At 37.3% G+C, this 21,475-nt stretch overlaps 1 protein-coding gene across 3 annotated transcripts in view; it reads right to left on the reverse strand.

Annotated features, from left to right (window-relative positions):
- MACROD2 (mono-ADP ribosylhydrolase 2) overlaps positions 1 to 21,475 on the reverse strand; it is a 1,985,215-nt gene that overhangs the window by 1,866,113 nt on the left and 97,627 nt on the right. The window lies entirely within an intron of this gene.

Consider the following 21,475-nt stretch of genomic DNA (forward strand, 5'->3'; position numbering starts at 1 on the left):
AACTGAATATATTAGAATCCTGCTATATTCCAAGCAGTGAGGATAAACTGCTACTTCTGAAACAGCATGTTTCTCTCAGTGAAATAATAAGATCAAAGTAGTTAGGAAATAATATCTCTTTAGCAATTTCCAAACTACATTGAAAGTAGAGAGCCATTTTGAGAGTGCTAGAGTCAGAAGAGTGAGGTTCATACTAACATGTAAGATTCTGTCAGGAAGCTGACTGTGGCTTGAATATAAAATAGGCTGCCAAGTAATATTGAAATAGGATCATAAATAAATGGTAAATTCAGAAAACTTCATAGCAAACATTGGGTTCTCTGGGAAGCAGACCAAGAGAAGTACCTCTAGGATCAAACCTATGAAAAAAGAGGGGAATGAAGCAGGTTTGGACAGAGGGAGAAATCAAATTGCAATGCAGGTTTAGTGTCAGCCTTGGCTGACCAACAGGAAACTCAAGCTAGAATGGCCCTTCAGAGTTGATCTCAGTTGAGCCAAAATGGCCAGACTTTTATACTCCTTACAGCAATCAGCCACTGACCGTGGGCCACCCTAGGAAAGAGAGTTACCTTATCAAGCTGGCTCCTGGCAGCTGAGGCGGTCCCTCAAGGGGCTGACAGCTATGGGTTGTGTGTCCGTTGCATGCCCAGTGGCTAGGGCAACAAGCCTTCAAGGAAGGGAGATCTGGGTGGCACATCACAGTACCTACCACATTAGGCAAAGAATTTAGAGATTTAAGAAAGAAAGATCTTAAGCCACACCAGAAACTTTATCTAGATATGTGCTATATTTCAAGGTTTACATGACTTCATTTAGATCTCTATATAAATGTCATCCCTCCAGAACTTTCCCTGACCAATCTATCTAAGATGGACTTCTTTACTGTGCTACATTTTTTCGTGGTGCTTATCACTACCTGATATTTTAATATACATTTATTTGTTTATTGGGAATTATCTGTCATTCCCCCCCGGAATATAAATCACAGGAGGGAGTAACTGTATCCCGTTTACCACTGTATCCCCAGTCAGTGTCTCAAACAATGCAGGAAAAATAACATATTCATAAATAATCAGAGCTCACTTAATATTTTTACTTATCATAATATTTTTACTTATCATTATTGATAACTCACTAACTATACTGGAGTTGAACTGGATATCAAAGGATGTAACTTGACCTAGGTTCCTGATGAGAAATGTAAAACATACAACTAAGAACTTTAAGGTAGATCATAATGATGGTTAATTTTACATCTCAATTTGAATGGGCCACAAGGTACCCAGGTATTTGGTCAAACATTATTTTGGGTGTTTCTGTGAGGATGTTTTTGGATGAGTTTAACAATTAAATCTATTGCCCCTGCCCCCGCAATGTGAGTGGGCCTCATCCAATCAGTTGAAGGTATGAATAGAACAAAAAGGCTGACCCTCCTCCAAATAAGGGAATTCCTCTTCCCTGACTGCCTTTGAGCTAGGACTTGGTTTTTTCCGGCCTTTGGACTCAAGCTTTTCCTAGGTTTGCCTTGGACTCAGCTTTTCCTAGGTCTTAAGCCTGCCAGCCTTTGGACTAAAGCTACACCATCAGCTCTTCTGGTTCTTAGGCCTTCAAATTTAGACTGGAGCTATACTACCAGCTTTCCTGGGTCTCTATCTTGCCGACTGCAGATCTTGGAATCTGTCCGCTCCATAATGGTGTGAACCAATGTCTTAGTTCATTCGGACTGGTATAATAAAATACCACAGACAGGGTAGCTTATAAACAACAGAAATTTATTTCTCACTGTTCGGGAGGTTGGAAGTCCAAGAGTAAGGTGCTAGTAGAGTCATGTTCTCATGAAGGCCCTCTTTTGGGCTGATAGCCAGCACCTTCTCTCAGTCTTCACATGGCAGGAGGAGCTAGGGAGCTCTCCGGGGCCTATTTTATAAGAGCTAATCCCATTCATGAGGGCTCCACCCTCCCGTCCTAATCATCTCCCAACAGCCCACTTATTAACATTATCATCTTTGGGGTTAGGATTTCAACATATGAGTTTTGGGGGGTATACAAACATTCAGATCATAGCAATCAGTCTCTCTCTATATATATAGTCTGTTTCTCTGGAGGACCCTGACTAATACAATAATCTTGCTTAAAAGAAATTCCTAACTATGAAAGTAAATTATAAATCGAATCATGAGTAATTAATGTGTACTCTGTTATTCTCTACAAAGGACATTAGCCATCATTTGGAATTTCTCTGTCAAATGTGTTGCTTCTTATGTGTATGTCTGAGAAACAGAGGGTCTTGTAAAGGGCTCTAACTCTTAAGAGAAGGAAATCCAAAGATCTAAAGAAGTGTAAAATCTTGAATATATTCCACTCAACTAAATACGCTTCAATATTTACCTAAAATTCAAAGGCTGTTAATAAAGTCATAGGACATGAGGCACACCCTTATCCAAATGCAGTACCAAAATGTCTTTAAATGCTAGCAAGAAGTAATTTTTGGATTAAAGGCCCCTTGGGAGTCTACTTGACTATGCTCTCCTGCAATTAGTGTGAATAATCAAAAACTAACTGGATTTCAAGTGGAACACTTAAACTGACATCATCTGATGTTATTTCATCCACATCATTTTGAGAGACAAATGTTTCTTGCAAAGCTGCATTTAAGGGACTCCTCATAAGCAAACACCAATTTAACCTACATGAAAAAGCACAAATTAACCTAGCTTGCTTGGGGTGAATTTATTTGGTTTTACTATTTGATTGCTAATATATGAATGCTACAAAGAGTGTTTGTTTTAAACAAGAGAAATGAAAAAAAAATAATGTCTCATTTGAAATGCACTTCCATTTAGATTTAAAAAGCCAAATATACCTCAGAAAACGACTCCTCATTCCCTGCTCAAATGAATAGTATACATTTTAAGGAAGTCATAAATATTATCCAATATGAAAACATTTTAAAACTTCCACAACTTTTTCAAAGTTTCTATATTCACAGACCTTAAAGATAAAATTCAAATAAAACTTGGTCTTTGAAAAGAAATTCTCAAGACAATTCCACTCACCTAAAGTGTTCATAATTTATCTCAAAAAACATGACAAATTTATCCTTATTTGTTCTTTTTTGAAAGGAATGTCTCTATTTAGAACCTGAACTTTTCTGGTTCCCACAAGATACTGATTGACAACACCTGTTTATGGGTTACTTGTATACTACTAAAACTGTGCTATTTCACTTCAGGCCATCAAAATAGTAGATATTGCTTCAGTGAATTTTCCAGTGCTAATTGTAGACAATTTCCTGGTCTAAGGGGCAATAGTCAAATTTTTTCTTACTATTCTTGCCTCTTACATTTTTTTAATCAATTCTCTCCTCTCCTAATTAGAACTATCCCTAAAATTGTAAGAAAATCTACCTCTTGATAGACTTGGATGACCCAGTTTAAATGAGTACACACAAAAAGATTCTTCTAGCCACAATAAAATCACCTTTCTCCATTCTGGAATACATTATGTACCGAATTTGAGTTGTGTCCCCCCAAAATTCATATGTTGTAGTCCCAACCCCCAGTGCTTTAAAATGTGACTGTATTTGGAGACAGGGTCTTTAAAGAGGTAATTAAGTTAGAATGAGACCATTAGGGTGAGCCCTAATCTCATCTGACTGGTGTCCCTATAAAAAGAGATCAGAACATAGAGACACATGGGACGTGCATGCATGGAGAAAAGGCCATGTGAGGACACAGTGAGAAGGTGGCCATCTGCAAGGGGCCTCAGGAAAAACCAAACCTGACAACACGTGGATCCTGGACTTGCAGCCTCCAGAACTGCGAGAAAATAAATTTTGGTTGTTTAAGCCACCCAATCTTTGGTATTTTGTTATGGAAGCAGGCAATATTGTGATTAATAAGAAATATACATTTGGTCATTCAGATGATCAAAATACATTTCTCATATATTTGGTCTATGTCCACAGTTCCTGGCTCATAGTTCCCAAAACTCTTAGAATTTCCTGAGTAATAAGAGCAATAGGAGCATCTCCTGTCATAATATTTGGTCTCCTGTCCTCAGTTCCTGAAATCACTTCAGAGCCATAGAGGTGAAATGGGTGTCTTGTTACTTATAATAAGCCCCTTTTTACTACAACTGGGTTTATGTTAATGAGGTAACTTTTGGAAAGCACCTAAGGATGGGGGCTGGTTGCTAGGGGAACCAGCTGTGAATAGGTTGTTAGAACTTTTAGTCCCACCCCTTGATTTCCTGGGAGGGGAGAAAGGATTGAGGTTGAATCCATCACCAATGGCTAATGATTTTATCAATCATGCCTATGTACTGAAAACTCCATAAAAACCCTAAAGTAGGAGGTTCAGAGAGCTTCCAGGCTGGTGAACACATGGAGATTTGGGGAGAGTGGTACACTCTAAGAGAGCATGGAAGCTTGGCACCCTTTACCCATACCTCGCCCTGTGCATCTCTTCCATCTGGCTGTTCCTTAGTTATATCCTTTTATAATAAACTGGTGATTCAGTAAGTAAAATATTTCTCTGAGTTCTCTGAGCTTCTTTAGCAAATTAATTGAACCCAAGGTGGGGGGTGGGGTGTCAGTGGAACCTCCAATCTATAGCCAGTTGGTCAGAAGCACAGAGGACAACTTGGACTTGCAAGTGATGTCTGAAGTGTGTGTGTGTGTGTGTGTGTGTGTGTGTGTGTGTGTGTGTGTGTGTGTGTGTGTGTGTGTGTTGGGGGAAGGAAGGTCTTGTGGAACTGAGCCCTTAACCTGTGGAATCTGATGCTATCTCTAGGTACACAGTGTCAGAATTGAGTTTAATTGTAGGACACCCAGTTGGTGTCAGAGGATTGTTTGCTGGTGAGGAAGAAACCCACCCCCACAACACACACACATTATAATTGGTCCCAGAACCTTTACAGCCCTAGCAAACTAATACAGAATATATTGGTACATTTATTTCAGGCTTATACAATCTTGACATCCTGAGGGGACAAAAAAGGCACATCAAGTCACCAACGAAAATTTAGCTAAGATGATATTATAATAAAACAGAATGTTGAATATTTCAAAAGTTCTATGTTGGTTTATGTTAATTCAATTCAATCTAATTCAATCCAGTCAAGCAAATGGCCTTTTCCTTCCAGCTGCTCCAGGGATTCAAAGACAAATAAAACACGATCTTTGTGCTACTTTGCTGCTAGTTAAAAAACAGACGCATTAAGAAAGAAAAGCTATGTAACAATGCGCTTGAAACCATAGAAAATAGGCCAAATTATTATCTAGTGCATCAAGTGATAAAAGTATGTTATAAACACCTGTTTCATAAATATGTACATGCATGTCTAGAGTATGTGCACATGTAATACATATTGGGAAAACCACAGGAGAGTCATATACAAAAGTGTTGACGGTTGTTCTTTCTAAATGGTACAAGTAAGGTAATTTAAAGTTTCTGTTTTGTTAATCTTTGGTGACCACATATTATTTTTGTATTGGAAAAAGATTAAACATTTTTTAAAAGAAATGTTACCTCATGAAGGACTGCCTAAGCCTGAAATTATGCAACATGTACCCCAAAGACTAAAAGGAGTAAATAGCTATCAATATTTAAGAATTTTATACTCCATTCTATGGGTTTGGTTATTCTTGTTTTGTTGAGGTGAAATTCATATCATACAAAATTAACCTTTTTAATGTATACAATTCAGTGGCATTTAGCATACTTGCAATGTTGTGCAACTACCACCTCTAGTTCAAAAACATTTAATCACCCTAAAAAAATCCAATACCCACTAAGCAGTCACTCCCTATCTCTTCCTCCCCTAGCTACCACTACTCTGCTTTCCGTCTCTATTACCTATTCTGGATATTTCATGTAAATGGAATCATACAATATATGACCTTTTTTCTGACTTCTTTAACTCAGAATAATATTCTTAAAGTCCATCCACATTGTAGCATGTCTCAGTATTTCATCCCTTTATATGGCTAAATAATATTCTATCATACGGATGAACCACGTTTTCTTTATCCATTCATCAGTTGATGGACATTTGCATTATTTCCATCTTTTGGTTATAATGAATAAAGCTGCTATAAACATTCACATGCAAGCTTTTGTGTGGAAATAGGTTTTCAGTTCTCTTGGGAATATACTTATGAGTGTAACTACTGGGTCATATCGTAATTCTATGCTTAATTTCTTGAGGAACTGCCAAAATGTTTTTCACAGTGGCTTCATTCACTATTTTACACTCCTACCATAATATACGAGGGTTCCAATTTCTCCACATCCTCCCAACACTTATTATTCCCCTCTCCTTTTTTATATAGCCATGCTGGTGGGTGTAAAGTAGTATCTCATTTTAGTTCATTATGTTATAACCATAACCTACACACATCTGACATTTCAGTCTTAGTAATCACTCAACAAATTCCTAACAATTATACCAAGTTATGTAAAGAAATTTTTAAATATAAGAACATGTCCATTAGGAACAAGGATAAGACTGGGGTTATTTTAATTAGTCCATTTAGCTAATGCTGAAATCTGTTATGGAGTGGGTGAAAGGGGAGGTAGCCTACTAACCCATTAAGTCCCTAGATTTCTGGTCTTACTTGAAAAGTAATTGATGAAGTAGCTCACATGATATATTCCTTCTAAAGGTATATAAGCCCTTGGATAAAATAATGAAATCTCAATTCAATCAAGAAAGAGAAAAAGACAGGAAGGAGGGAGGGAGGGAAGGAAGGAAGGCAGGAAGGGAGGGAGAAAGGGAAGGAGGAATGGAGGGAGGGAGGAAGGGAGGGAGAAAGGAAGGGAGAGGGAGAAAGAGACGGGGAGTAAGGGAGAAAAGAAAAGAAAAAATAACTCTATATCAATTCCAAGAAACATTTGATAAAATGTTATATCTGGGTTACAGTTCCTCTAGGAGAATTTTATGCATGTGATAGGAATCAGATGCAACTTACACTCAATTTATACAAATAGGAGAAACAAATCATCCTTTGAAACCTAGCATTTGCTTTTGAGAGTAAAGTAATACAGCTGAAGACAAAAAAAAATGGAAAAAAATACCACTGGCACTACCACATACTTCTTATTCTTTTCAAAAATATGCATAAAAGAAACTAGAAACAAAGAGCTAAAACTCTCCTGGGGGGGGAAATATATATATTCTAAATACCACTAGAGAAGGATAAGCATCCTCACAAAATTACTAAGATGTATCTCTAACAATTGTGAGGGGAATTTTACTACTGCTGATCACAGACATGTTATTTTTACTTCCCTACTCTTTATTAACCTGCTTCACCACTTCCTATTCTATCCTGATCCCTCCCTTCCCTCCCCTGCCTAAGCCTTAAGCCTGCCAGACACACCCATTGACATCCATCAGTCTTTGCAATGTACTCAGAGGCCAGAAATGTTACCACTCTTGAACAAGGATGATTACCTCTACCTGCAGATTTTAAGTTTGATTTTAAAATCCCACTATTTTAGAAGGATTTTTTTGGTAGCCTGATGTCTGGGGAGGCAGAAGTTGATATTTTCTTCTCTAGGAAAGACTACCAATATGCAGAACTGAAAGGTTTCTTGGGAGGGCTAGGTGACCAGGTGAAACATGGAGCTGGGGTCATGGTCCTCCTCCTCACATCTTCAGCATGGATGCTGCAGTGCTAGTGAAGGTGAGGCTCCTTCAAACCAGTAAAGCTTGAGTGCAACACAAAGACTATGGCCAATGCCACATGGTAGCTGAGAAACAGTCCGGGGAGACATCCAGAAATAGTCAGGATGAGGACGCACATTGAAAAAATAACTATAGGTTTCATGTGGTATATCAGGGACAAATGTTTAACAGACAATGTTAAAGTGACTTCATTTGTATCAATCATTAGATGTTTTGTGATATTCAGACTACACTTGGTTAAAATAGAGCTCATAGGTTAAGAATCAAATACTTTCTGGCAAAGTCAGGAGATTATACTGCTGATTATGCTTCAAGTAGTGAAAATCATGTACCTTACTCTCTGCATTTGTTCATGAGGGAAACTGATTTCTCTGCAGACTACAGAGATACCCTCATTCTCTTGCCTGATGACAATCTCATCAAAAAACACTAGTTTGGTGCCAGACCTGAGTTAAACTGCAATTTGGAAGAAATGCTGCAAAGTCTCTAATCCCAAATGACTGACGTATTCCCTCGTACATTGGGAAGGAGCTTTGTGGACTGGATAGACACAGACTCTGCAGCACAGAGTGTCTGACTGCCTCAGGAATCTAACATGGGAAAGTCCAGGTGACATAAATGAAAAATTAACAGACGGAAGCATCACATAAATGTACAGAATTTCTGTACAATATACTGCCCATCTATGTAATTTCTCCTATCCAAATATATACTGCTCCCAGGAGCACAAAAGAGTTTGCCAGAAGGAAATTTTCAAATATTTGACTTAACACCCCTTGAAAAAGAACTACTGATCTTGCTTACCATAGGGGAAAATAGATATACTTTAATACAATCATCATAGTTATAGAAAATAAACTAGTGGGGAGAGAGAGAGGAGTGGCAATATAGGGGCAGGGGATTAGACGGTACAAACTATTGGGTGTAAGATAGGCTAACAGGATATACTGTACAACACAGAGAATATAGCCAATATTTAAATAGTGTGTAATATTTAAAAATTGTATAAAAATTAAAAAAACAAAGATGAGAAAACAGATTAAGTTGGGGTTGGGTGATCTTTGTCAAGCCTTGACTAGTCCTTGTAACCCTGGCTAGTTAGTGACAGAGAGGGTGAGAGGATTCAAATCCAAGGCACACGCATTCCATATATACAGGAAAGTGGCAACAAAGAATGTAGTTATTACAAATAATTTCTAAAAGTGGACAAGACCAACAAAACCTTCACCAATGACAGAGTACTGGATTATCCAACAAGGCCTATGTAACATTATTATTAATTTTTTTTTGAATTTTATTTTATTTTTTTATACAGCAGGTTCTCATTAGTTATCCATTTTATACATATTAGTCTATATATGTCAATCCCAATCTCCCAGTTCATCACACCACCACGACCACCCCGGCCACTTTCCCCCTTGGTGTCCATACATTTGTTCTCTACATCTGTGTCTCAATTTCTGCCCGGCAGACCAGTTCATCTATACCATTTTTTCTAGGTTCCACATATATGCTTTAATATACGATATTTGTTTTTCTCTTTCTGACTTACCTCCCTCTGTATGACAGTTTATAGATCCATCCACGTCTCTACAAATGACCCAAGTTGGTTCCTTTTTATGGCTGAGTAATATTCCATTGTATATATGTACCACATCTTCTTTATCGATTCATCTGTTGATGGGCATTTAGGTTGCTTCCATGTCCTGGCTATTGTAAATAGTGCTGCAATGAACACTGGGGTGCATGTGTCTTTTTGAATTATGGTTTTCTCTGGGTATATGCCCACTAGTGGGATTTCTGGGTTGTATGGTAGTTCTACTTTTAGCTTTTTAAGGAACCTCCATACTGTTCTTCATAGTGGCTGTATCAATTTACATTCCCACCAACAGTGAAAGAGGGTACCGTTTTCTCCACACCACCTCCAGCATTTGTTGTTTGTAGATTTTCTGATGATGCCCATTCTAACTGGTGTGAGGTGATACCTCTTTGTAGTTTTGATTTGCATTTCTCTAATAATTAGTGATGTTGAGCAGTTTTTCATGTGCTTCTTGGCCATCTGTATGCCTTCTTTGGAGAAATGTCTATTTAGGTCTTCTGCTCATTTTTGAATTGGGTTGTTTGTTTTTCTAATATTGAGCTGAATGAGCTGTTTATATATTTTGGAGATTAATCATTTGTCCATTGATTCATTTGCAAATATTTTCTCCCATTCTGAGGGTTGTCTTTTCGTCTTGTTTGTAGTTTCCTTTGCTGTGCAAAAGCTTTTAAGTTTCATTAGGTCCCATTTGTTTATTTTTGTTTTTATTTCCATTACTCTAGGAGGTGGATAAAAAAGATCTTGCTGTGAGTTATGTCAAAGAGTGCTCTTCCTATGTTTTCTTCTAAGAGTTTTATCTGGTCTTACATTTAGGTCTTTAATCCATTTGGAGTTTATTTTTGTGTATGGTGTTACGGAGTGTTCTAATTTCATTCTTTTACATGTAGCTGTCCAGTTTTCCCAGCACCACTTATTGAAGAGCCTGTCTTTTCTCCATTGTATATCCTTGCCTCCTTTATCATAGATTAGTTGACCATAGGTGGTGGGTTTATCTCTGGCCTTTCTATCCTGTTCCATTGATCTATATTTCTGTTTTTGTGCCAGTACCATATTGTCTTGATTACTGTAGCTTTGTAGTATAGTCTGAAGTCAGGGACTCTGATTCCTCCAGCTCCGTTTTTTTCCCTCAAGTCTGCTTTGCCTATTCGGGGTATTTGGTGTCTCCATACAAATTTTAAGATTTTTTTGTTCTAGTTCTGTAAAAAATGCCATTGGTAATTCGATCGGGATTGCATTGAATCTGTAGATTGCTTTGGGTAGTAGAGTCATTTTCACAATATTGATTCTTCCAATCCAAGAACATGGCATATCTCTCCATCTGTTGGTATCATCTTTAATTTCTTTCATCGGTGTCTTATACTTTTCTGCATACAGGTCTTTGGTCTCCCTAGGTAGGTTTATTCCTAGGTATTTTATTCTTTTTGTTTCAATGGTAAATGGGAGTGTTTCCTTAATTCCTTTTTCAGATTTTTCATCATTAGTGTATAGGAATGCAAAAGATTTCTGTGCATTAATTTTGTATCCTGCAACTTTACCAAATTCATTGATTAGCTCTAGTAGTTCTCTGGTGGCATCTTTAGGATTCTCTATGTATAGTACTATGTCATCTACGAACAGTTTTGCTTCTTCTTTTCCAATTTGTGTTCCTTTTATTTCTTTTTCTTCTCTGATTGCCATGGCTAGCACTTGCAAACTATGTTGAATAATAGTGGTGAAAGTGGACATCCTTGTCTTGTTCCTGATCTTAGAGGAAATGCTTTCAGTTTTTCACCATTGAGAATAATGTTTGCTGTGGGTTTGTCATATATGGCCTTTATTATTTTGAGGTAGGTTTCCTCTCTGCCCACTTTCTGGAGAGTTTTTATCCTAAATGGGTGTTGAATTTTGTCAAAAGCTTTTTCTGCATCTATTGAGATGATCTTATGGTTTTTATTCTTCAATTTGTTAACATGGTGTATCACATTGATTGATTTGTGTATATTGAAGAATCCTTGCATCCCTCGGATAAATCCCACTTGATCATGGTGTATGATCCTTTTAATGTGTTGCTGGATTCTGTTTGCTAGTATTTTGTTGAGGATTTTTGCATCTATGTTCATCAGTGATATTGGTCTGTAATTTTCTTTTTTTGTAGTATCTTTGTCTGCTTTTGGTATCAGGGTGATGGTGGTCTCATAGAATGAGTTTGGGAGTATTCCTTCCTCTGCAACTTTTTTTTTTTTTTTTTTTTCGGTACACGGGCCTCTCACTGCTGTGGCCTCTCCCGTTGCAGAGCACAGGCTCTGGACGCGCAGGCTCAGCGGCCATGGCTCACGGGCCCAGCCACTCCACGGCATTTGGGATCTTCCCAGACTGGGGCACAAACCCAGGTCCCCTGCATCAGCAGGCAGACTCTCAACCACTGCACCACCAGGGAAGCCCTCCTCTGCAACTTTCTAAAAGAGTTTGAGAAGAATGGGTGTGAGCTCTTCTCTAAATGTTTGATAGAATTCACCTGTGAAGCCATCTGGTCCTGGACTTTTGTTTGCTGGAATATTTTTAATCACAGTTTCAATTTCATTACTTGTGATTGATCTGTTCATATTTTCTATGTCTTCTTGGTTCAGTCTTGGAACGTCATACATTTCTAAGAATTTGTCCATTTCTTCCAGGTTGTCCATTTTATTGGCATAGAGCTGCTTGTAGTAGTCTCTTAGGATGCTTTGTATTTCTGCGGTGTCTGTTGTAACTTCCCCTTTTTCATTTCTAATTTTATTGATGTGAGTCCTCTCCCTCTTTTTCTTGATGAATCTGGCTAATGGTTTATCAATTTTGTTTATCTTGGCAAAGAACCAGCTGTTAGTTTTATTGATCTTTGCTATTGTTTTCTTTGTTTCTATTTCATTTATTTCTGCTCTGACCTTTATGATTTCATTCCTTCTGCTTTGGATTTTGTTTGTTCTTCTTCTTCTAGTTCCATTAGGTGTAAGGTTAGATAGTTTATTTGAGGTGTTTGTTGTTGCTTGAGGTAGGATTGTATTGCTATAAAATTCCCTCTTAGAACTGCTTTTGCTGCATCCCATAGGTTTTGGATTGTTGTGTTTTCATTGTCATTTGTCTGTAGGTATTTTTTTATTTCCTCTTTGATTTCTTCAGCGATCTCCTGGTTATTTAGTAACGTATTGTTTAGCCTCCATGTGTTTGTGTTTTTTACATTTTTTCCCCTGTAATTGATTTCTAATCTCATAGCATTGTGGTCAGAAAAGATGCTTGATATGATTTCAATTTTCTTAAATTTACTGAGGCTTGATTTGTGACCCAAGATGTGATCTATTCTGGAAAAAGTTCCATGCGCACTTGAGAAGAAAGTGTAATCTGCTGTTTTTGGATGGAATGTCCCATAAATATCAATTAAGTCTATATGGTCTATTTTGTCAATTAAAGGTTGTGTTTCCTTATTAATTTTCTATTTGGATGATGTGTCCATTGGTGTAAGTGAGGTGTTAAAGTCCCCCACTATTACTGTGTTACTGTCGATTTCCTTTTTATAGCTGTTAGCAGTTGCCTTATGTATTGAGGTGCTCCTGTGTTGGGTGCATATACATTTATAATTGTTATATATTCTTCTTGGATTGATCCCTTGATCATTATGTAGTGTCATTCCTTGTTTCTTGTAACATTCTTTATTTTAAAGCCCATTTTATCTGATATGAGTATTGCTACTCCAGCTTTCTTTTCATTTCCATTTGCATGGAATGTCTTTTTCCATCCCCTCACTTTCAGTCTGTATGTGTCCCTAGATCTGAAGTGGGTCTCTTCTAGACAGCATATATATGGGTCTTGTTTTTGTATCCATTCAGCGAGCCTGTGTCTTTTGGTTGAAGCATTTAATCCATTCACGTTTAAGGTAATTATCGATATATATGTTCCTATTACCATTTTCTTAATTGTTTTGGGTTTGTTTTTGTAAGTCCTTTTCTTGTCTTGTGTTTCCCACTTAGAGAAGTTCCTTTACTATTTGTTGTACAGCTGGTTTGGTGGTGCTGAATTCCCTAAGCTTTTGCTTGTCTGTAAAGCTTTTGATTTCTCCATCGAATCTGAATGAGATCCTTGCCTGGTAGAGTAATCTTGGTGGTAGGTTCTTCCCTTTCCTCTCTTTAAGTATATCATGCCACTCCCTTCTGGCTTGAGAAATCAGCTGTTACCCTTATGGGAGTTCCCTTGTATGTTATTTGTCATTTTTCCCTTGCTGCTTTCAATAATTTTTCTTTGTCTTTAATTTTTGCCAATTTGATTACTATGCATCTCAGCGTGTTTCTCCTTGGGTTTATCCTCTTTGGGACTCTCTGCACTTCCTAGACTTGGGTGGCTATTTCCTTTCCCATGTTAGGGAAGTTTTCGACTATAATCTCTTCAAATATTTTCTCAGGTCCTTTCTCTCTCTCTTCTCCTTCTGGGACCCCTATAATGCGAATCTTGTTGCATTTAATGTTTTCCCAGAGGTCTCTTAGGCTGTCTTCATTTCTTTTCATTCTTTTTTCTTTATTCTGTTCCACAGCAGTGAATTCCAGCATTCTGTCTTACAGGTCACTTACCCGTTCTTCTGCCTCAGTTATTCTGCTATTGACTCCTTCTAGTGTAGTTTTCATTTCAGTTATTGTATTGTTCATCTCTGTTTCTTTGTTCTTTAATTCTTCTAGGTCTTTGTTAAACATTTCTTGCATCTTCTCGATCTTTGCCTCTATTCTTTTTCCTAGGTCCTGGATCATCTTCACTATCATTATTCTGAATTCTTTTTCTGGAAGATTGCCTATCTCCACTTCATTTAGTTGTTTTTCTGGGGTTTTATCTTGTTCCTTCATCTGGTACATAGCCCTCTGCCTTTTCATCTTGTCTATCTTTCTGTGAATGTGGTTTTTGTTCCACAGGCTGCAGGATTGTAGCTCTTATTGCTTCTGCTGTCTGCCCTCTGGTGGATAAGGCTACCTAAGAGGCTTGTGCAAGTTTCCTGAACCCATCTTTTCATTTGGAGATGTTCATATTATGATCTTGTGTCTAGGGAGGCCTGTTACCCATTCAAAACTTGCCTGTAAAGGCTGGCACTAGAAGACAATAGACATGCATGACATCCTGCTGCCCTCTGCTGGTTTCCTGCACAACTGCACCTCTTGGATGGGGACAATTTCCATTCAACACAAATGATAACTCTCCTGTGTCCAGCCCTCCTAGTGTTGGAAGGTCTCCTGCAGAAGCAGGGGAGTGGCTGTGGCTCACCCCGGGGAAAAGGACACTCTGTAACATTACTGGTAGCCTAGAAAAATCAAACAGCTATAAAAATATGTCTTTTATGCAGCAGGAAGAAATTAAAGGGGGAAAAGGATTCATTCACATCTCTCAGTTAAAAGGAAAGCCAACTTTAAAATAGGCAGCAATTTAAGTAACTCTTATACCAAACAGTTACAGATTTTCAATATAAAAGAAGTAAAGAAATAAAAGCATACTTCTAAGATATAAAATAAAGCAATTTAACAACGAAGATGTCTTCATACATATAAAAGTTCGATACTTTTGTTAAAAGATACGACAATGCCTCTTTTAACTTTGTCATTTTAAGTAAAAAGAAGGTCAATAAAAAAGCAGTAGAATAGAATGTATCTGTAGAACTGTTTCCTTTCTCTAACCAATAAACCAAAAATACTCAGCAACAATGGAACACAAAAATTTCAGGGGGCTTCCCTGGTGGCGCACTGGTTGAGAGTCCGCCTGCCGATGCAGGGGACACGGTTCGTGCCCCGGTCCGGGAAGATCCCACATGCCGTGGAGCGGCTGGGCCCGTGAGCCATGGCCGCTGGGCCTGCGCGTCCGGAGCCTGTGCTCCGCAACGGGAGAGGCCACAACAGTGAGAGGCCCGTGTACCGCAAAAAAAAAAATTTCAGAAATTCACTCAGGCGAAACTATAATGCTGCAGTCAGAAGTTTCAGTTACTATCCATATTACATCCAAAACAAATATTTCAAAATATAGAGGGTTCACTGAGTATTTTAATAGAAACTATACAGTTTCAGTGTTAAAGAAAAGAACAAGTCCTAAAAACCCTCCAGAGTCCAACCTACAATATTAACTTAATATCACCAAATACATATCAAGTTTCTACTGAATTATTAAGTTTGAAAAGTAGCACATGTAACTGACTTGAGCAAAAGAACAGAAGTGAGCATCAGGAAACCTAAATCCTACTCATGGTTCTGCCACAGATGGTCTGCATATCCTTGAGTGTGTTACTTCTGCTCTCTAGGCCTCAGTTTCCCCATCTGTAACATGAAGCATCTGGCCTGGATAATCTGTCAATTCCTTTCAAGTTTGGAAATTACATGATGCTGTATGACAATATCACCACTTTCTATCCTCCTGATCTATACATAATGACTATGTGACCCTGACAGGACCATAATTAGAGTTTTCTCATTTCCATGCTTCCCATTTTTTAAATTTATTTTATTATAGTTGATTTACAATGTTGTGTTAATTTCTGCCATAGAGCAAAGTGATTCAGTTGTACACATATATACATTCTTTCTCATATTCTTTTCCATTATGGTTTATCACAGGATATTGAATATAGTTCCCTGTGCTATACAGTAGGACCTTGTTGTTTATCCATTCTATATGTAATAGTTTGCATCTGCTAATCCCAAATTCCCAATCCTTCCCTTCCCCACCCCTCGTCCCCCTTGGAAACCACAAGTCTGTTCTCTATGTCTGCGAGTCCGTTTCTGTTTCATAGATAAATTCATTTATGTTATATTTTAGATTCCACCTATAAGTGATATCATATGGTATTTGTCTTTCTCTTTCTGACTTACTTCACTTAGTATGATAATCTCTAGGTCCATCCATGTTGCTGCAAATGGCATTACTTCATTCTTTTTTATGGCTGAGTAGTGGTCCATTGTGTATATGTACCACATCTTCTTTATCCATTCCTCTGTCGATGGACATTTAGGCTGTTTCCATGTGAATAGTGCTGCTATGAAAATAGGGGTGAATTATAGTTTTGTCCGGATATATGCTCAGGGATTACTGGATCATATGGCAATTCTATTTTTAGTTTTTTGAGGAACCTCCATACTGTTTTCCATAGTGGCTGTACCAATTTACCTTCCCACAAACAACATAGGAGGGTCCCCTTTTCTCTACACCCTCTCCAGAATTTATTATTTGTAGACTTTTTAAGGATGGCCATTCTGACTGGTATGAGGTGATATCTCACTGTAGTTTTGATTTGCCTTTGTCTAATAATCAGTGATGCTGAACATCTTTTCATGTGCCTGTTGGCCTTCTGTATGTCTTCACTGAAGAAATGTCTATTTATGTCTTTTGCCAATTCTTCCATTGGGTTGTTCATGTTGTTTTTGCTGTTGTTGAGTTGTATGAGCTGTTTGTATATTTTAGAAATTAAGCCCTTGTCGGTCACATCATTTGCAAATATTTTCTCCCAGTCCACAGGTTGTCTTGCCATTTTGTTTATGGTTTCCTTTGTTGTACAAAAGCTCGTAAGTTTGGTTAGGTTCCACTTGTTTATTTTTGCTTTTATTTCTATTGCCTTGGGAGAATGACCTAAGAAAACATTGGTACAATTTATGTCAGAAAATGTTTTGCCTATGTTCTCTTCTAGGAGTTTTATGGCATCATGTTTTATATTTAAATCTTGAGCCATTTTGAGTTTATTTTTATGTATGGTGTGAGGGTGTGTTCTAACTTCATTGATTTACATGCAGCTGTCCAACCTTCCCAACACCACTTGCTGAAGAGACTGTCTTTTTTCCATTGTATATTCTTGCCTCCTTTGTCGAAGATTAATTGACCATAGGTATGTGAGTTTATTTCTAGGCTCTCTACTCTGTTCCATTGAGCCATATGTCTGTTTTTTTGCCAATACCATACTGTTTTGATTACTGTAACTTTACAGTACATTTTGAAGTCTGAGAGGGTTATGCCTTCTGCTTTGTTCCTTTTCCTCAGGATTGCCTTAGCAATTCTGGGTCTTTTATGGTTATTTGTTCTGGTTCTGTGAAAAAAGTCATGGGTAATTTCACAGGGATTGGATTAAATCTGTAGATTGCTTTGGGTGGTATGGCCATTTTAACGATATTATTTTTTCCCATCCAAGAATCCATGCTTCTAATTTTCATCTCAATGCTTAAATTAAGCTCTAATAGAAATAGTTACAATATTTGAAGAAATTGGCACATATTCACATTATAAAAATCAAAATAGTGTCTTAAGTTCACATAACTACTAGCTTCTGCCTATGTAAAACCCAAGCCTTTCTATGAGATCAGCCAAGAAAATCACTATATGTATTTTCCTTTCTAACACTGAAGATTTTCTTGGCACAGTCTATTTGACATACAAGTGTAAAATGGAAAAGGCAAAAAATAACAAGGCCTGCATACCTAGAACAAAGTAGGTCCTTAATATATGTATGTTGAAAGAACAAATGCATCCACAATGGTAAAAGATTCCCTTGTTTGAGATGTTTGTAACATCAATCCAGGAATGTTACAGAAATACCTGAGGCATTAACAACGGTCAATAATATGGGTAGGTGTTAAAAATCACAGCAGTCAAGTTGCTGCTTATAACCATGACTTTGAGCTTGGTATTAGACTCATGGAAGAAAACTGAAAACTCATCCCTTCTAGCCTCTTGTAGAAGCCCATTCTAGACCAGAACAACACTGACAATAATAGGCAATAGGCCAGATCTAGGCCATTAAGAGAATTTGCAATTTGGAAGCGGGGTGGAATAAAAGTGAAAAGTCTGGAGATTTCTCTTTCCAAGATTTATGGTGAGATGAAGGGCTAATGGCATAGTTCTAGGGAGCTTCCCTCCATTGTTAGGTCCCCATTAGTGTTGACCTGTTATATTTAAAAGTTCCATTCAAACATCAAAGGGAATGTTTTATTGAGAAAATCCCAACTTTTCCAACGGAAAATTTATTTTTATTTATCCTTAGCTAAGTAGCAATGGAAAGTGTCAATGTTTAGGTGGAAATATTATAAATTACTATTCAAAACGGGTGCCAGTGACAGAATACAATCAAATTTGTCATTTGAGACTCAGACTCAAATCCTCTGAGAGGCCTACCCACACCACCCTATCTAACACCCTCTAAAATTTGAGGAAATGCTAGAAATCATCAATAAGAAATTCAACGGATGCAATTATATAAAAAAGCAAAAGTTTTGTACAAGTAAAACTCACAATAAATCTGAAAAGATACGTGTAGTAAATATCACAAATGATTAATACATTATTATATTCACTTTCTATTGCTGTGTAACAAATTACCACAAATATAGCAGCTTAAAACAACACCCATTTGTGAGCTCACATATCTGTAGGCCAAAAGTACAGTCGCAATGTGACTGGGGATCACAAGGCTGAAATTAAGGTGTCAGTGGGGCTAAGTTCTAGCCTGAAACTGGAGAAAAATCTTCTAAGCACATTTTTGTTGTTGACAGAATTCAGTTCCTCATGGTGCTAGGACTGAGGCCCCTGTTTCCTTGATGGCTGTCAGCCAGGAGTTGGTCTCAGCTCCCAGAGGCTGGGCATTTTGAGCATTTCAAGTCTAGTTCCTTTCCACGTGGACTCCTCATTCTTCGAGCCAGGAAAGACATGACGAATCCTTCTCGTGCTTTTAATTTTTCTGACTTCTTTTACTACTACCAGTCAGAGAAAACTGTGCTTTCAAAAGGCTAATGTAGTTATAACTACTATGTAGGATCAGACCCACCCTGAAGATCTCCCTTTCTGCATGTGAATTATGCCATTTAACATAACCTAATCATAAACCTAATCATGGGAGTGAAAACTATCAAGTTTACAGTCCCAGGGATTGCTCAGGGCGTGAATACTGGGGGAGAGAAAATGATGAATCTTGAGTAACATCTTAGAATTCTGCCTACCACAATTACATAAGGAGATTATATAATTTGGTGAAAAATATATTTCAACATATTGAATATAAATGAGAAAATAACATGAGCAAACAAGGCACATACGAGGAACAGAATCTTTTGGAAAATAATTTGACAAGAAAAATCAAGAGCCATAGAAACGTTATACTCCTTAGCCTAACCATACCACTCCTGGAAATATAGCACGCCCCCAAAAAGAAAAATTCATAAGAAAGAAAACACTATAACATGAATATGTCAACCTTCTCGGGGTTTTCCTAGAATCACATACACAACCCTAGGACAGCAACTTCTACATGACGTTTACCTACCCGTCTCTGCCACAATACTTGGAGCATCAAATCCAGAAACTGTATCTTATTCATCCTTTTGTTCCCAGACTCTAGAATGGTATATATATGCTGCAAATATTTGTTGAGTGCCTATTATGTAACCATGACTGAGTGAGGCATCAGGACACACAATTAGATAATCCATGCTCTGACGTACCTCATTTCTCATAATTTTGTAAAAAGAAAAAAGTTAAATAATATCAAAAAGTTCTACAATCAACATACGTGTAAAGTACTAGGATCATAAAAGTCAACAGAAATGAGGGAACTGTTGGACCAGACCTTGAAAGCTAACTGGAATTCACTAAAGAGACAAAGCAGATGGGGGATTACAGGGAAAAAAAAGTAAAGAATATATTATGTAGCCATTTAAAATTATAATTATGAACTGTATAAAACTATATAAAAATGTTTATATTAAGTGAAAAACTGTGTACCAAATTAGATCTTTGTTCTAACCATAATTATGCAAAAAAGTGTATAAATGCATAGAGACAAATAGGAAAAAAATCAACACAATTTTCTAGAAGGTGAAATAATTGCTAATTTATTTCCTCTTATTTTATGTATATTATACTTACATATTATATACATATATTGTATATTATGTTTATATTTATTCTTTGTGCTTCCAAAGAAATTTTAAATGAAAAGGAAGAAAAAACATTACATTAAAAATAGTAAGTCCACCAGTTGGGAGAGTCCTGCTAAATGATAGAAAGTAGAAATACTCAACGTCTGAGTCTATTTCCCTACATTCTAACTAAAAGTCTTGATAACAGGAAATGATGTACTCAACCATTCATTAATTCCACAAACATCTCCTGAGCATTGATACTGTGCCTGACATGGTGCAAGGCACCGGAGGTACAAAAATGGATGACACAGTCCCTGCCCTCAGAAAGCTCTTGATTTGATAAATCACCACAGTGAGATTTACTTGGTAATGGTATTTTAGTAATTGCTGAGAAGACAAAATTCTCTAAATAATAGTTCACTTCACAGGTGGAAGCCTCTGTCTGACAGAATGTAAAATAGCTCCCTACCTCAAGTCTACTCACAGCAACAGGGATAAGACCTGTCATTGCTGCCAAGAAACTGTCTTTCCAAGACTCACAAATCAGATGCACCAGATTCTTAAATTACATTCTATCGCAATGGAAAGAGATCTAGTCAATGCCTATACATATGGCTCAGTAAATCTACAGATCTAACATCTTGGCTCACTAATAGGGTGGCTGTTTTAATGCTTGAAGAATAATGTTTGAATGACCGATAATTCCAACACAAGTCTACTTACTGGGTCTCAATTTTCATAAGGCAAAATCAGGATCACCACAATTTGTGTATTTCTATGTTTTATTTTATTTTGCCCTTTATTTTTCCATCTTTATTCCTAATCTTATCATGAGTGGTCACATATAGCACTGAAGAAAAATATAAATCTCAATTTCACTCAAACTCCTGAAACTATTAGAAGAAAAACTGAAAGTAATATGAACTTCTAATTGGCAAACACAGTTTCTCCACTGAGACCATTTCTGCTAGCTACCAAGACAGAATTTTTCAGTCAAAAGGTGTCTCCTTCCAAGCTGCAGGCTATTTGAAGAAAACAAGTAAAACAAAGGAAAAGAAAAAAGAAAGCCCTACCCAAAAATCCAACATCTCTCACTCTCTTCCCCATAGAACATAAATCCAACTTGAGGATTTTTTATTATAGGATCCTTATTTCACTAAATGTCTTCTTAGTAGGGTTTTGTTATCTATCATTTACATAGTAAGAGTTATACTTCATCAGAAGTAACAGGGTCAGTAGCTTATTAAATCAGAAATGCTAAAGCAAAATGGATCCATTTGGGTTTTCCCCACTTTCATTACTTTTTTCTTGT

Source organism: Pseudorca crassidens, chromosome 15, assembly GCF_039906515.1.
Source record: "Pseudorca crassidens isolate mPseCra1 chromosome 15, mPseCra1.hap1, whole genome shotgun sequence".
Classification (NCBI taxonomy): Eukaryota; Metazoa; Chordata; class Mammalia; order Artiodactyla; family Delphinidae; genus Pseudorca; species Pseudorca crassidens.